Source organism: Dermacentor albipictus, chromosome 9 (assembly GCF_038994185.2).
Source record: "Dermacentor albipictus isolate Rhodes 1998 colony chromosome 9, USDA_Dalb.pri_finalv2, whole genome shotgun sequence".
Lineage (NCBI taxonomy): Eukaryota > Metazoa > Arthropoda > Arachnida > Ixodida > Ixodidae > Dermacentor > Dermacentor albipictus.
In genome coordinates this window covers 60,295,618-60,313,161 of record NC_091829.1, presented here as the reverse complement: position 1 = coordinate 60,313,161, position 17,544 = coordinate 60,295,618, and the positions used below count along the sequence as shown (strand labels likewise).

The window sequence follows — 17,544 nt, the reverse complement described above, 5'->3', positions numbered from 1 at the left end:
CAGTGTTTTGTTTTGCACCCCGATAAGCCGGCGTAGACTGAGTTAAAGGCTACGCTATTCCGGGCTCTACAAGAAAATTAGACAAATGTCCGCACGCGATTATGAGGTATACTGCCGGGCGGAACGCAGTCACAGCGGTGCCGCTCAAGCCCCTAATTAATCCATGTTGTGCGCCTTTAGTTGGTCTACCATAGCTAACAAATCCTGGGACTACGTTGCTTTGACCGCTAAATCGCCAGTGATATTTTTTTTTTTTTTACCGCGGAGCTGTTCTAAGTCGAACCTTCGCCGTCCGTTGTCCAGTGTCACGCGGGGCGGCTTCGGAGCTCCTGGCCCACTACTGTTCTGTCCTTCTACTTGCCATTATCTTCCTCTTCTTTCACTTCTGGCGTTCTTCGTTACCATTACCTTTATAGAACCCGAGATACACGGCAAAGGACCCTCGGCTTAGTCCACGCTGACAATGCGCCCACACACGCAATGAAGATGAAGGGCACATACGTGATGATGATAATCTACAGATGATGATGATGAAGAAGTGCACAATAAATGCCGGAGCTCGCACGTGACTGGCAGAGCCGACGTCGCACAGACCCCGAGCCTCCAGAGCGAGAATCGCAAGCCAAGCGCTGGTGGCGGCAAGCCAACATCCACTTTCAAGACAAAGCAAACCCATCCAAGCGCCAATAGAGCCAAGCTAACCCTGCAACTTCGAGAGTAGGAAGTCGAGCAAAGATGTCGATGCAGAGATTCTTCGCACGGAGGGTGCCGACGGATGGTTTAGGAGAGAATTCCTCGACCGTGAGGGCGGCCACAGCTGCAAGGTGTGTGATAGACTGTGGTTTGATCACGACCTCACTCAACTGAAGAATGTGCGCAATCCGGAACCGAAGCTGGAATCCAGCAAAACGATGGCAACGAGACAAAAGATTCCTGAAAATCGCGCAAAAACGAGTTCAAATTTCAGAAAAAGACCGCCAGCTTCGCTGTTTTGAATGTCTTCACAACGTGGAACTGCCTTTGCTTGTTTTTTTCACAGCCCTAATTGTTGGAACAGACGCGAGCTTAACGTTACACCATATCTTCCTTTTGGGTTTCATAATGGGGGCTGGCGCGCACGCCTAGCCCCACTACCAAAAATTGCATGCTCCAGCTACCCCGACTTGGGGAAGTGGCGTGCTTCAGCCAACCACAGTGCAATGGAGTGGCCTCCGCACGGGACCGCGGCCTCCGTGATCACCGCAAACCCAGCACCAGGTAAGTATGTAGGGATCGCAGCTGGAAAACGACGCCATGTCTGAAACGGCGTCATGTGGTACAAGTGAACAAGTCAATGGAAAGTCAATCTGGGAAGGCGGCAAAGCCGTAACAGATGTTTAAAGTGACGTATCGAACAGAAGATCATCGTGCTGACAAACCTTTAAATTAAATTAGAGCAATGCTCTGCTGACTAAGCAGCAATTGAGAACTTATGTGAGTAAAATGTGTCAGAAAGTAAACGTGCTGTTTTCATCTGCCCTGCCTTTCCTGCCGCGGTAACTAAGTGGCTACGGCCATGAGCAGCCGAGCTCGGGAGCTCGATCCCGGCCCTGGCGGCTGCATTTCTATGGGGACAAAATGCAACAAAGCGTTTGTGGATTTCTATATGTAAGCACAACTGGTACAAAATTTACCTGGATTCTGACTACAACGTGTCATCATATTATCCTGGTTTCGGCATGCATACCCCCAGATTTCAAATAATTTTGATTAACGGCGCGTCTTATTTCACTGAATGAGACATCGCAGTCCTGAACTCAAGGTTGACAATTTCATACTGCGCTGTCACACATGTGAACAAATTTAAAGTTGATGCACAGATAATTACATCTTTATTGCGCTGACGGCTGACCTGGTTAAAGTAAAAACGTTTACTATTCCATCTACTGAAAAGGAATTAGATACTAAAAAGCTGCGCGCCATTTATTCTTTCATTTAATACCATCTGAAATCAGACTGCTAGACCACTTCAACATCGACGAAAATTTTAAAATTGATTACATTTCTGACCACCTTGATAAAGACAGTAAAACAACATTCTAAATAGTTGTTGCCTATATAAGTATTTAGGTGTTTATGACTTGTAGACTGTCTCAAGCATACTCTTGTTATTGAAGTTTTTCTTTCAGAAGTCATACTCGCGACAAATGGAGCTGTGCTGTTCTTTTATTTCCTCCGACTACAGCGCAGGAATGCTTATATTGAAATATTTACGTTTGTTCTGTTGAAGAAACTCGATACGGGAGCTGCCTTGGAAGGTTTCCTTCTGGAATGATTGACATGGTTACACGACCCAAAGAAGGCCTGCGAAAAAAAAGGAAAAGATGTCCAGAACGCCGGTTGGGTTTTTGACAATTCGAAGTTTGTTAAATTATCTCTTGGCATTGCGTCAGAGGCTTTTGGCCCTGCACCTTCATATACATGCGCTGGCTGTGGCATAGAACCGAATCTACGATGACCTTGGCACCAGTAGCGGTGGACAGATGCCCTCAGTAGTTTGTTTTCCACCCTCACCCTGAGCACACAAGCCACGTGTACACATACACCCTCATCCACGCTTTGTAAAATATTCCAGTCCTAACTTGAGAGATATTGTTATGCCACCTGACATTCAAATTCCTGCGCTTAAGTCATTTTTTGCTTGCCTTGCGAGCGGAAATTGAACGCATACACACATTGACAGTGCTAAATAACAAGCAGTGCTGAATTGTTATTCTATGAAGCTGCAGTGAACCAGTCGCACCCTCCTCTGATCCTCGGCTTTTAGAGGTAGGACAGCCGATTATCGAGCTGGGAAAGTTGCCGTGTTACTACGAGTTGCTTCTCGTTTTACATTCGCAATACAGCAGGACAGGGGAAGTAAGACTCGGCAAGACGTAGAAGCTGCCTTGCCTTCTCCCATCTTGCCCATCTGCCTCGTTTTCTGATGCAGGGATAACGAAACTCGGTCAGACGTTACACGCCACCTGCTGGAGTAGCCAATCAACCGAGATGAAAGGAAAAGGTACACTTGAAGGTCGCATGGCATGCAGAGCTGCACTGCCAAGTTTTAGGTCATTATTTTTCAACCATGCGCGATTTGGTTGATGTGCATATCAACCGAATCGCACGTCCTATGCAACAAAAAAAATATAAAAATTGAAAGTGGCGCCCCCCAAAAAGACAGAGCAGTGTCTTCCATTCTCCACAAGTTATGGACACAAAATTGAAGTGAAGTGCTTACATCTAGGCCAACACCTATAATACGTCCAACTTTCGCGTCATTTGGCAGTTCTGCACGCTGTGATCCAAGTAGGAAAACTCGTCGCAATAGCAGCACCGATTTTGTTTACATGGAAACTCGCCAAATGATGGTACCATGGTAAAATTCAATAGGCACAGATTACGTAGCTGCTGACACCATGATTTACTTGATGTATACAGCATAAAAAATTGTATTTTTGCCAAGAGGTCGAGCAGATAAGACAGCAATCCGCATGTGTCAAAATCGGCGGCAGCTTTCTCCACAGCAGCCGCATAAGCGCTGAGCTAGGGTCAGCGTGTCATTGAAGTTTTTCAATAAAACCTGTCTGTCCCCGGACAGTAATAAGCTGCGGATGCAGGCATTTCTCGCTGTCCTCTTTGGCAACTTAAGCTGTATCTTAATGGTCTTAGGTAATTATTTACGAATAATTAGTTGAGCAATTTTTTAAGTATTGTCTAAAGGGGAAAATCTTCACAGTAGATGTCGTAGAGTACTATTGAGAAACATTCGAATAACTTCTTTCCACCGTGACAGCGGCTGTGGTTATTTCTTTTTCTTCCTCCGGGCTGTCGCAAAAGCGCGCAAGATTTGAAGAACAGTACCACGTGATTACGCGTTCTCGCACAGCGACATTAATGCCTTCAAACATTCCGCGAAAGATCGATGGACGCTGCACGCATACCGACTCACCGAATAGGCAGCAAGCAAATAATTACAGGGTCTCTTAAGAGCTCTCTTAAGAAGTGAACGGAGAAAGCCTACTCTTCCTCCTCTTATCATTTGCCCTTTTCTCGTTGCCTCTTCTCTTGCTCTTGTTTCCTGTACTCATTACTGCTCACTGCTAAGCATGTTTAGCCATTTGTAATCAGTTGTGGTCATTACAAGCCGTCATTAGACATGTTGGTCATATGGTAATCAGCAGTCATTACAAGTCATTTCAGTCATTATTAGTAATTACTGGTCATTACTAAGCCTTTATCCATTGATAATGAAATATAGTCATTGCAAGTTGTCGTTAGACATAATAATCACATCGTAGTCGTGACTAGTCGTTATAAGTCATTTCAGTCATTATTAGTCATTAATGGTCATTACTAAGCATCTTTAGTCATTTCTAATGAATTGTAGTCGTTACAAGTTATCGTTAGACATACTGGTCATTTCATAGTAATTACAAGTCATTTCAGTAATTATTACTCATTACTACTCACCCCTAAGTACATTTAGCCATTTGTAATCAATTGCGGTCATTACAATCAGTCGTTAGACATGTTGGTCATATCGTGGTCATTAGTAGTCAATACAAGTCATTTCCGTCATTATCAGTCAATACTGGTCATATTTAGTCGTTTCTAATTCATTGTAGCCGTTACAAGTTGACGTTAGACATATTGGTCATTTTGCAGCCATTAGTAGTCATGTCAAGTTATTCAAGTCATTATTAGTCATTACTGGTAACCCCTAAGAATTTTTAGCCATTTGCAATCGATTGTGGTCATTACAAGCCGTCAATAGACCTGTTGGTACTATCATAGTCATTAGTAGTCAATACAAGTCATTTCAGTCATTATTAGTCAATACTGGTCATTACTAAGCATATTTTGTCTTTACTAATTATTTGTATTTGTTACAAGCTGTCGTTTGACATATTGGTCATATCTAGCCATTGGTGGTAATTAGAAGTCCTTTCAGTCGTTATTAGTAATTAACGGTCATTACTAAGCATTTTAGTCATTTCTAATCAATTGTAGTCGTTACAATTCGTCGTTAGACATTTTCGTCATATCATAGCCATCAGTAGTCATTACAAGTCATTTCAGTCATTATTAGTCATTACTGCTCCCTCTAAGCACATTTAGTAAATTGTCATCAATTGTGGTCATTAGAAGGCGTCAGACATTTTCGTCACATCATAGTCATCAGTAGTAATTGCAAGTCATTTCAGTCATTATTAGTCATTACTGGTCATTACTAAGCATTTTAGTCTTTTCCAATCAATTGTCGTTTCAATTCGTCGTTAGCCATATTGGCCGTTTCATAGGCATTACAGGTCATTTCAGTCATTACTGCTCAATAGTAAACATTTTTAGCCGTCGTTAGACATATTGGTCATTTCGTTGTCATTGGTTGTCATTACAAGTAATTAGTAGTCATTTTAGTCATTACTACTGATTACAAGACATTTTTAATAATTGTTAATCAATTGTCGTCATTACAAGCCGTCGTTAGACATATTGGTGATTTCGGAGTCATTAGTAGTCATAAGTAGTAATTACAGGTCATTATTAACCTCTACCAATCTCTATTGTAACGTTATCATTCAGTAAATGCCACTATCAATAATTTTCCATTCTTTATTCTGTATTTAATCTGTCTTCATATGGCGCGATGACGCTTCGGCGAAACCCCGGCGGTCAGGCGTTCGCTTAAACTGACTGAGCTCCGAGAATAGACATCTCTCGGCCTCAGTCACGACGATACGGTCACGTGATCTTTCGATACACGAGGAAGCGTCTGGGGGCAGAAAGCACGCCGCGCGCGTTTCAGCATACGCTGACAGCTTCGGTTATGAATGCTTAGCATTGGTTATGACACATGTAGTTATGAAAGTGTTCGCCCTATGAGATTATCCCGCCACATTACATACCTATTTGCATAGTTTTCCCAATGAGCCCGTAAAAAGCAAAATTCGACTTGACTGAGTTTTCGCCATGCGCGGTTGATCTATCCGCCGCAGGGGCAGATATAACGCAAACGAGCTGCATTTGCAACGTCGATGTTCACAGGTTACAAGCAGTATGCCAGCGGTCAATGCAGGCCCGCAACACGGTTGTTTGGCAACTTATTAAAGCGTCAGCCACGTTGTATTCGTAAGTATACACACGTACTGTTAATTGCTTGCCTGCAGCGGGTGGTTGCTCCTATATAAATTTCATCGAGTGAGTGGATGATTGATTGCTTTGACGTCTCAATGCCACGCTCAGGGAACGACAGAGGAATCAAGGACCTTTATAAACAGCTCGTTCATACGGGATACACAATAGCGGAGGACTCCGCATTCACATCTAAATTCCTTAAGGCACCATAATTCTTCAAAAACAAACATTTCTGCATTCCGAGCCCTAACCTAGTTGCCAGCTGCTAGACTTCTCGCACCGTCCTTCTAGTGGAACGAACTTTAGTTGCGGGTTCACCTTGAAGCCATCCCGAGAACTCTACGCTGAAAAGGGGATGAAGCTTCACTTACAACTTCGTCGGAGGCTTCATGTTCCTTGCTGAGACCGGGAACCGCCATATTGACGTTCTTTCTTCCTTCGCACCCCTGGAGTAAGTCGGATCAACTCGGGCATCGGCTTCTTCCGTGTGCTTGCAAAGCACCACTGGGTCACGCGATTATCGCTGACTTTTACCGGCGCCGCTACTCTCGTTCCCAGTATAGATGTTCGCGTAGATAAGGAAGCGACGCGGAAACCAGCCGCCTTGTTCGGCATGACACAGCATCCCGACAGCGTTACTTTCTTTCCCCCTTTTTGATGCACCGTGTCTGGCGCTGAGCTTTGAAGGTTCTGGTCGGGATGTCAGTGATGTCGCTTTTAGTCTAAGCTGTCAGTGGCTTGGCGCGACTGGCCACACGCAAGCCCAAAATAATACCGGCGGCGGACGAGGTTGGCTCAGACGCCGAGCGATGCCATTTATCGCGAGGTGGTTTTCCTCAAGAAAGCGGTGAACGGATCTACGGTTGTTGGTACCAAACATAATCCAACCGCGTCCTCGCAAATAATATGCGTGAAGAACGTTACAGTGTAGAGGATATCATTTGGTACGCGCAGTGTGCCACTGGAGGTCCTTCTTACGAAACCTGCGTAACTTGTGGATACTCGCGCGTGGTGTGAACGTCTCGCTGCTCTGAGCGGGATGACATAGCCAGCCCATGCACATTCCACTGGTCCCTGCCATGCGCCAACTCGGTTGGCAGCGACGCAGAGACCTGGGGAAGTTGCCGAGCTCTCTCTAGTCTGCTCCAGTAAAACGTTCGGCTGCTCGCAGAGGAACTGGAAGAGACACATGATCAGAATTCTGCGGTATCTCGGCCACACTCCGAGGTTGAAGGTGCGAGCGCCTCCGACCACTCGGAGCTGGAGCGCGGCGCTCTGAGTAAACCCTGCGATTATCTTCGAAGCGAATGATATCAGCCAGCCTAATGTAAACCCCATGGTGAGAAACCTCTTGAAGGCTCGAAAGTGACCAACCAGTTCAATGTGTGACAAGTATATCAACATATCTTTTACGAATCATTGAAAAGTCGCTTTGTGTGAATATAATGTTGCGGAGTGTGAGCCACAAATGAAGCCAAGGCGGAGAATTATTTCGGATGTTGTTTTGCGCTCTTTATCAAGGCGGTCACAAAAATAATCAATTTTAAGTTTTTGTCGACGTCGAAGAGGTATAGCAGTCTCATTTCAGATGTTAATAAATGATAGAGAACAAAAGGCGCGCAACTTTTTGATTTTCCTAGTCACTTTTACTAGATAGAACAGTAAACGTTCTTTAACTAGGTCAGCCGACTGCGCAATAACGATGCACTCATCTCTGCATGAACTTGTTTCTTTAGATGTGTGACAGGAATTCTTATCTTGCGTTGAAGGTTGCGATTTCTCACTCAGTTAAACAAGACGCGACGTTAAGTAAAATTTATTTATTTATTTATTTATTTATTTATTTATTTATTTATTTCGTGTACCCTCAGGGCCATTGGCATTGGAGATGGGAGTGGTTACAGGCATACAAAACAAGAAAAAAATAGGAAATTTGATACAAGGAAGAGGAGTGTTGCAATAAAAGTTAACAAGTGTGTCTACTCATACAATGTTAGCTAAGGCGTTCTTGAAAAGCTGGTAATCTTTGATAGTGGCTGTCAGTGCGGGAAGGTGATTCCACTCTGCTGCTGTACGAGGTATACATTACTGGAAGAAAGCGTTAGTTCTACAAAATGGGACACCGACCTTGTAGGCATGATCTAATCGAGATGATAGGTGACGTGGGGGAGGGATTAATTCGCTACGCAGGTGTGGATGATGAAACATCTTATGGAACAGACAGATACGAAACGCTTTGCGACGTGAGGCTAGGGGTGGTAGATTAAGGCTTGATTTCATTGAAGATATGCTAGCGGTCCTGTTATAGTTGGAAAGAATGAAGCGAACCGAGTTATTTTGGACCATTTCTAGTGAATGTATTAGGTTTTCATGATGAGAGTCCCAGATGGATGCGGCGTACTCTAGTTTCGGACGTATTAATGTTTTGTACAACAGCAGTTTGAGGGATGAGGGCGCTTTAGAAAAGTTGCGGCGGATGTAACCGAGCATACGATTAGCATTGTTAATTATGTATGTGATATGTGCAGACCAAGTGAGAGTGGAAGTGATGTGTACACCAAGGTACTTGTATGAGCCTACCGATTCTAAGAGGACATGATCTAAGGAATAAGTGGGGATACTGTTGCAAGTTTTTGATACAAGAAGAGATTCACATTTTGTGATGTTATGTTCCATTACCCATGTTTTACACCACAATGAAATAGCGTTCAGGTCAGTCTGAAGAGCGGTTACATCGTCACTGCTTGTTATTTCTCTGAAGATTACGCAGTCATCCGCAAATAAATAGATATGAGAGGAAACAGTAGAAGGCAAGTCGTTGATGTAGATTAGAAAAAGAAGAGCCCCGAGGACGGAGCCTTGTGGGAAGCCGGAATGGACAGGGTTTGAGTGAGAGTTAAGATTATTAGCTGACACGTATTGTGAACGGTTTTTAAGGAAACACTCAATCCAAGCAAGAAGTTTGGGGTCAGTGTTCATGAGCTGTAGTTTGTGAAGTAGCAGTTTGTGAGACACTTTATCGAAAGCTTTGGAGTAGTCTAGGAAAATGCAATCCGCCATTGAACGAGTATCAAGAATTAGGTGTAGCTTATGTATGAAGGAAACCAGCTCCGTTTCACACGAATATGTTTTCCGAAAGCCATGCTGTGAACTTGAAAAAAATGAACTTGACTCAAGAAAGTTAGCAAGCTGTGAATATAGGATATGTTCTAATATTTTGCATGGGATACTGGTTAGTGAAATAGGCCGATAATCGAGAGGAGAATGCTTGTCACCTGATTTATAAAGTGGAATCACCTTACCGACTTTCCAATCACTGGGCAGGTATCCTGTGTCAGGCGACTGTTGAAAAAGTTTTGCTAGTAAAATTGATGAATAAACAACAGTGCTGTGCAAAAATTTCACGGAAATTAGGTCATGGCCAGGAGCAGAGGAGAGACGCAACGATTTAATCACGGTTTCGATGCCACTGGGTTCAATTGTAATTGGAAACATAGCCTGGTAATCATAACAAGGTGCAGTGGGTGGGGAAACATTACAGGTTACAGAAAAGGTTTGGATAAATGTTTGATTGAGGACGGATGCGATATGGTTCGAATGCGAATTAATTCATATCTGTGGGTTCACGAGCTGAAATCAGGACATCATGATGAGGCACGTTATAGTGAGAATCTGGATAAGTTTTAAACCGGCTGAGGCTCCAAATATAAATGCACGAACTCTTTTTTTTTTGCATTTTGCCCCCATCGACATGCGGCCGCCACGGCAAGGATCGAGCTCTGTAGCTCGCCTGCTCATGGCCGCAGCCACTAAGCTACCGCGGCAAGAATAGCATGGCAGTACAAGACAGCGCGCTGACTTTCTCACGCATTTGCTCGCATAAGTTCTCATTTGCAGCTCAGTCTGCAGAGCATCGCTTTAACTTAATTTAAAACTTTGTCAACCCGATGACCTTTCGTCAGAATCATCAGATGAAATATTGTTTGCCACTTCGCCGCCTCCCGAGATTAACATTAAATTGACATGTCTGCCTGTACCCCATGGCTTCATTTCAGGGCACGACCGGCCTGTTTGGTGACGTTCTATCACAAAGCGTCATACTAAGACTGCAGCGGCAATGTTATCGTCCGCGTGGAATTGTGCCGTGATTATGACTCAGTGTTCGTATCGTCTCTTGTCGAAATAAACTTTTTCTAAACGCACTGCTGCACAAGTTGTGTATATACCAATTATGTTCCCTCATTTAGGTGACGTCATGGCGGAGGCAACATTTCGTTGTCTGTCATCCAACAATGAAAATGCTGTGCAACATTCGGCATGCGCTTGACACCCTGAGTATCAGGGCACGCTCATAAAATGTCATGAATGTTTGCCGTATAGAGACGTCGTCGTTTTTTCTTTATTCTTTCTTTCTTACCTTTCTCCATCGTTCGGCAGTTTCTGTAAGATCAAGGAGGCTAGTCTAATTTGTCTTACCGTTCTACGGAGGTTGCCGTCTGCGTCGGGCTTGCTCGGGTATCCGTCGCTAATTCTAGGTGATCTTGAACTTACCTCGTTTTTAGTATTACTACCTCAGTTACTACCTCAAGGTAGTAGCTGCAGACGCTGGCGGCTACTCTACACAAGTGCGTTTCAGACTGTAGAGCTATTGTGACTCGCTTTCTTCTTCTTCCGTTTTCCCCTTCTCTCTTGTAATAATGTGCGAGTGCTGGCAAGTGGCAAAGTGAGCATTGTCTCACTATTGTTCCTGTTTGGAATAGCTTAATGTTTAGTCTTAAAGTGAGCGGAGGTTCCTAAGCAAGGAGTGATTCAAGAGTGGGTACTGGCGGGAATGCATCCTTGGCGATACCGTAGTAGCTCGAGGTTGCTTCATGCGTTTGGGAGTGTCTGCTCGGAGATAGCTGTTTATCGATAAGCGACTTTATTACAGTTCTTCCTAACGCAGCCAGCGCCTTCTGCTGATGCGCGAGAAAACAAGAACAAATAAACTGCCCCAAGACGGCAAAATTTCCCCGACCAGCATAAAATGGAGGAAGCTGGGCCTTCGGTTACTGCGCTGTAATTATTATCCTTCATCCCCTGATAAATTAATACAGCGGGCAGAAACAACACTCCGGACACTCTACCAGTACAATTTGGCACTTTTCTTTATTGGTCCTTTTAAATGAAATCGCAGGGTTTGAAGAACACTTCTACGAGTGCAATTTCAGTCACTGTTCTCTCTTTATCCGTTTCCTTAAAATCATGCTTCTGTAACTACGTGTCAATGGGCGACTGGTGCCTTGTACGCCTTCTGCCTTCCGTCTCTTCGGCGGGGGCTCGCCGCAGGTTTCCCGACGTTCCTCGGCTTCGTCAAGTCGTCGCCGGCCAGCGTCTGGATCAGCTGCAAGAATACGTATGGTAAGTAATGAAATCCAGCAAGTCTCTAGAGAGTCTCTACAATAAACTGAAATGTTTCGTTTACAACCGTTGTGACAAATATTATAAAATGATGCTCACACTGGTAGTCTTAAAGTTATCAAGTTACTGTCATTACACAGTATGCATGAATTAAGCGTTGTTTAATAAAAGCACAAATGGAGCATTAAGTGCAAACAAGTTGTTTCTTCGCATCCACAGAACTGTTCAGAGAGTGCGAATGATCACGTGATGGCCTGTAAAGTATGGCTATTTAGGCGACCTAACCCGCTCCACTACGCAAGTTCTCGTTTTTAACTGTATACTATGCCCGCGGGGATGAAATCTTACCGTTCATTTGCTTCAAATTTATGTTTCATTGGCCGCAGTGGACGCTTGCACATACTCGAAAAGTATTCGATCAATTCTTGGCATTTACAAATAGTGACTATGGGATTCGGTATTGGAAAGTTCCCCAATATTCGCGCGACTCTAATTTTGACAGTAGAAGAAGCCGCCCCCCACAACCGACGTCTTTCTCACACTTACTTGAACTAAAGCACCATCTATAGTGAAGCAGGTTATACACCCGAACTTCAAACACTCCCTATCTTCAGTCATATGAAGTGGTCGTGCGACACGGCATTACATTACATCGCCTGTACGTAAGCGAGTGACAACCATGTTATATATATATATATATATATATATATATATATATATGTTGACGACGCAGGGTGAAACTACGGCTAGCCCATTACAAAGCGGCAAAGACACCAGCCATCGCATCTCCGTCCATTGTCAGGAGGTTCGAAATATTTTTTTTTACCTTTGTCGTGGCGTTGCTGGAGGTCCAGTGGCTCCGCATTCTCCTCGACTGCTGCACCGCGTTCCTCGTCGATTGCTTCCTGGTACAGGTGCATGGCTAGGTGCCTGCGGAAGTGATGCAGGCGGTTGAAGGTCGTCCCGCATTGGCCGCAAACGTAAGGGCCGTTGCCGGTTGAATTGCAAACCGCGTTGCTTTGCATTTCGGCCATGGAGGCGCCGTCAGGTTCTCTACAAGTAGACACATATCTGGGTTTCAGACGCTTGAATGGGCAAGTGTGCCAGGAAATTTCAGAAACGTTTTTCCCCAGAACGAAACTGTGAACACGCAGCATTGTATGATGAATAGAGTAGAACAACTAAAAGAAAACATGGATGAGCAGGGCAGACACCGGCAAGCACTAACGAGCAACAGAACTTATTGCGACAGATCACATAAGTGGCAATTGCAATAATAACATTAATAATAATAATAATAATAATAATAATAATAATAATAATAATAATAATAATAATAACAATAATAAACATGCAAAGAGCAAACCACCGAAGCGTGCACAACTACGTCTCTCTGTGCAGTATATGAGTGCAGAGAATGGAAGGATGTTTCCTTACAAGGTAGGTGGACTGACAGCACACTCACACTGAGATCATGAGTTCCTTTAATTCATGCTACCACTACGATATCACTCGTGCACTTGCGCTGTGGTCCGCACAGTGACACACATTTGTCGAGTTCTGGTTTACATGGACACAGGTCCAGGAACATTATTTTCACGTACGCTTTAGCGGTCGCACTGGCGCCGACTTGTCTAATCATACTGAATCACAATAAAATAGAAATCGTACTCATAAAACCTAATATCCTCGGCACTATATTTTGCAAATCACTTCTGTGGAATCCCGCAAGGTGGAGAAAGGTCCGTGAAAGCGAGCATTGTGATCCACCCGAATGCAGCACAAAGATACGAAGGAAACGCATACTTTTTTTTTTAGAAATAAAGCTTTGCAGTTGAGCAAAAATTTTCAAAAATTCAAACCCGGGGCCAAGGCCTTTGCGGGGTGGTGTCTCTACCATCCGACATAACCAGCTAACTACTATGTGCGCACTGCGAGGACAGTAACGGGGAACCGTGCCACTCCTAATGTCACACTTTTACGAGGGGCATGCTATGCTGATCAGTCAAGTGTAACCAAGAAATGTTTAATGTATTGTGGGCATAGATGTGTATTCGTGCTTGTTGTATTCGTTTCAGGTTCGCACTACTTTGCGTTCTGAGAAAATTAGGCCTCGAGCACAGACCTGTCCCAGCGCCCGTAACACAAGCCGTCACAGGCACACGTCCTGTTGCCTTGTTTGGCAAAACACAGCCCACGCCGACTCTACAGGCATGTTGCTTGGCACGGGTGTTCGCCACAATAGAGTTTTAGTTTAGGGGACGAAAGGCATTGGGGCCCCTAGCGCTTGGGTGCGTTTGCGTTTGGGTACGCAAGCCGAAACACGTTATATGTTAGCGGCCCCAAATCGCAAGCCCCACACAGGTCGCATGCGCTAGGTTTCTGCAATGGCACTCGCAGCACGTGAGCCTATACTTCTCCGCTTCTCCGCCATCGTACGCGCGAAAGCTGTGAGCAAGAGGAATGTGACTGCATGGCAGGAGGTGACACTACATGGAACTCCTCGAGCCATTTGTCGCCGCGTGGCCATACCGTGTAGCACATTTGTTTAGTGTTTTTTTTTGTAGATTTCTTTTTTATTTTTTTGTGTACAAAGGCGAGTCACTTCTGCGAACAGTCATTTCGGTACCGCGAGAGTGCGAACATTCTGCTGTAAAACTGGCGCTTTCTAAGAGTATGATCATTTCTGTGGCTGTTTGATCTGCGCACTAGACATCGCATTCTGTTTCGAGTATTTTTTCGAGTAGCCATGTCGGTTCTGCTTCTTCTGTGAGGTTGTCGTGCGTACCATTGTCAAGCTGAATTATTTTACAGTTTCTGAATGTATATATTATACGCGAGCGTATGTGTAAGTTTAAAAATTAATAATTGCCAAGAATAAGCCCGATATACGCGGTTCTTGTTAATTGGGTCTCGGTTGTGACCATATTGCGGCAAAAAACCTATCGTGGTTACAGCATAGCGAGCCATGCTGCAGCTCTAGGACGTGTTTGTAGACTTAGTTCTAGAACGTTGGATTTTTACTTTGATGGCTATTTCGCATTTGAATATGGCTGAATGTAGCAACTGGCGTTGTTAGCAGACTGGTGACTATTTGCTGAAGAATGCTGAATTTCAGAGAACAGAACTACAAAAAAATCCACTTAGAAAGCAAATTTTCATTCGTCCGTATTTAATAGTTTTTCTTATCATTAATAATATTACCACTATACGGCAATATTCAGAACACTGGCTCGTACTTGCGCCCATTTCTGCGGGAAGAATCTAAAGCCACTAAATTGAGGTCCCAGCTTAATAAACTATGGAAGCGTCAACTTATAAGCTCCACTTATACTTTCCAATAAAGCAAGTGGTAGCGTTGCCTGCTTCTTCGTACGATTGCAATAGCGAACGAAAAGTTGGCCGGAAGCAGAACTCACCCGCTGTTGTCGGCTACCGTTGACGAGGTGTGGTCAGTTCTCGCACGGCTCGTGGTCGGCGTAGAGTGGCTGTCGATGCGAAGCCCAGGACGTCCGTATGCGTCGGTATGCTTCCGTATGCAAGGACGATGTCTGACTCCTGCAACTCAAGAGCGCCGATGTGCGCACCACGCCGTCTGCACGACCACTGAGAACGAACCGAAGGAATACAAAACTCGGGAAAGCGACTAGATCAGTAGCACAAAGGAGTGTGGAAGCGTAGAGGCGGGCAACAGGAATGCTAGATTTTCTTTGCCTTTCTTGGAAGAAAGCAGGTCTCAGGGCCAATCCCATTGGTCCCAGCAAGTCTTTTCTTCTATTGTCTGTCCGACCTGGCTTCGAAGAAGATACGACAGTCGCTGGACTGTTGTAAGCATACCTGCAGAACTAATATGCAGCAGGTCAACTTTTGGATGAACAATTGCGAAAGGGCAGCTTCTCCAGCCGAAACTAATTTTTCTCTGCAGTATATGCGTGTGATAGTGAACTGAAGGATGGTGGCACAAGGCAAGTAGTTATTTTCCTCTTATTTTTTAATTACTATTTTGAGGCAGCGGCAGTAAATATAATCACTCTCTCAAGTGTCGTAGACACACTGTTGCGGAAGTTACCCGAAGCGAACGCCCGAAAGTTCGGGGCATTGACCCCTGGAGTGTTTTAGGGAGCCGCACCTTTACGACGGATAAGGTTGCGGCATTGTTAACCGTAATCTTTACCGTGCGCCATTGATCACCCTTTTCCCGGCAGTTTTTATTGATGGCGGCACGCTGGGCAGTGTGGAAACAACGAGGAAGAAGTTGGCCTGCATGTGAGATTTACTTCTTCCCCCCCCCCCCCCCGCAACTTACCATTCCGTGCACGATCGCGATGTCATGCTACAGTGAGCTAGCTAAACTTCCAGCTCCCACTTCTTGGAATGGTAGCAGGAAGTCAGCCATGCTCCCACGTCGGGAACAGAAAACAGCGCCCAATCCCTCTCCCTTTACAGCGCAGGAGCTTTGGTGCTTGAGAAAAGCGCCGTGCGGATTTCACGGCTAACAGAGAGTGTCAGAAGAAGGAACACTCGTGAGACACCCGAGGGTTGAAGGGTTTTGGAATTCTTTTGTCCCCGCTGTGCTTTCTTTCGCACACCCGGTGGCTTGCGCTCCCCGCCCGCTATCATAAAACTCTTGCCGTATTTCACACCTCACTGCTGTACTCGTACTAGGGGCAAGCCGGTTACAAGGGAATATTCGCCCCTTTGCCCAGCACAGAGGAATGAATGCAAACATGGTCGCACACAGTCATCGTAAAGCTGAATTATGGCGTGGCTGCTTTTTTTTAGCACACACTTTAGCGATATCCGTTGCAAGTTTGGCCCAACACGTGGCAGTGATGACTGAAAATTCAACTAGACTGCACGAATCCAGTACCTGAGTAATGCACTCGAGACTTTGCAACCAATCAAACCCGTACCAGCTGTCTTAGATAAAGAGTACGAAACTACACCAGGCGTTTTGTAACTTGCAGCGTCCTTAACGTTTTACGAAATTATTTCTGAAATATTAAAGTGCTTGAAAAAGCATTTGAAGTTTTTGAGTACAGTACTTCACATACGTGCAAGTCTGGCCCACTCAGGTCTCTAGCGTGCTGCGATATTTCGCAGAATGGCTTCGTAGGTGCAACGTAGGTGGTAAAAGCAAGATGCCGACGCTTCACGAGTGTTCTTCACGTAGCAGCCCTGCTCTAGACGTACTGCTCTGTCGAGACAGTGCTGAAGATTCAATGACAACCAATTAACGACTGCCGGCGAGTACTGTGTAAGAAGTCATGTCTTCTTAAGTTTACGAGTCTATGGCGTCCCATCTCTAATGGTGAGAAGCAATATGAAATCTGTCACAGTACGCGAGGACCAAACAGCCCAGCTGCCAGATGCTCAAACACGATAAAAAAAGCACACGCAAATGGCAATCTCTTTTGGTAGTCATGAGCAGACGAAGCTAGAAAAAATCATATCTATTTCCTGGCAGAGCGGGAATTGATGTTACGCGAAGCACTCTGGCCATCCGGCACCGTTTGGCGGTTATTGGAAGGTGTGAGATGGACCACCAACGCGTTTGCGTAAAGCAAGCAGTTGTACGAGACGAGAACCTACCTGTCTGTGACCACGCAAGCAAGGTGACGACGTCATTACGACTTTATTTTTTCGTTGTCCTACTCCGAGAAAAACGTTTCGAGCTGTTCGGTTGCGATTCGGATAGCGGAGCCCAAGGGTCCCCCCACAAACGGCACTGACGGACGTATCTATACTACGTATCTATACTACGTATGTATACTAAGTATGTATACTAAGTATGTATACTAAGTATGTATACGTATCTATACATACTGCGTATGTATACTCCTTATGTATACTACACTCATGTAATTATCTGTACTTTAATAAATAAGTTATGAAAAATTATGAAATTATTCGCTCGAACAGCGCCAGAGAGGGCCGTCCAGCCAGACAGGGAGCCCTCAGACGAAAGCCATGACAGTTCTTATA

The 17,544-nt window shown here is 44.8% G+C and overlaps 1 non-coding gene across 1 annotated transcript; it reads right to left on the bottom strand.

Moving 5' to 3' along the window:
• Positions 1-1,102: 1,102 nt before the first annotated feature.
• LOC139050226 (U1 spliceosomal RNA) lies at positions 1,103-1,265 on the bottom strand. Its single transcript, XR_011508819.1, has one exon. It is a non-coding gene; the product is annotated as a U1 spliceosomal RNA (small nuclear RNA).
• Between the last annotated feature and the right edge of the window lie 16,279 nt (positions 1,266-17,544).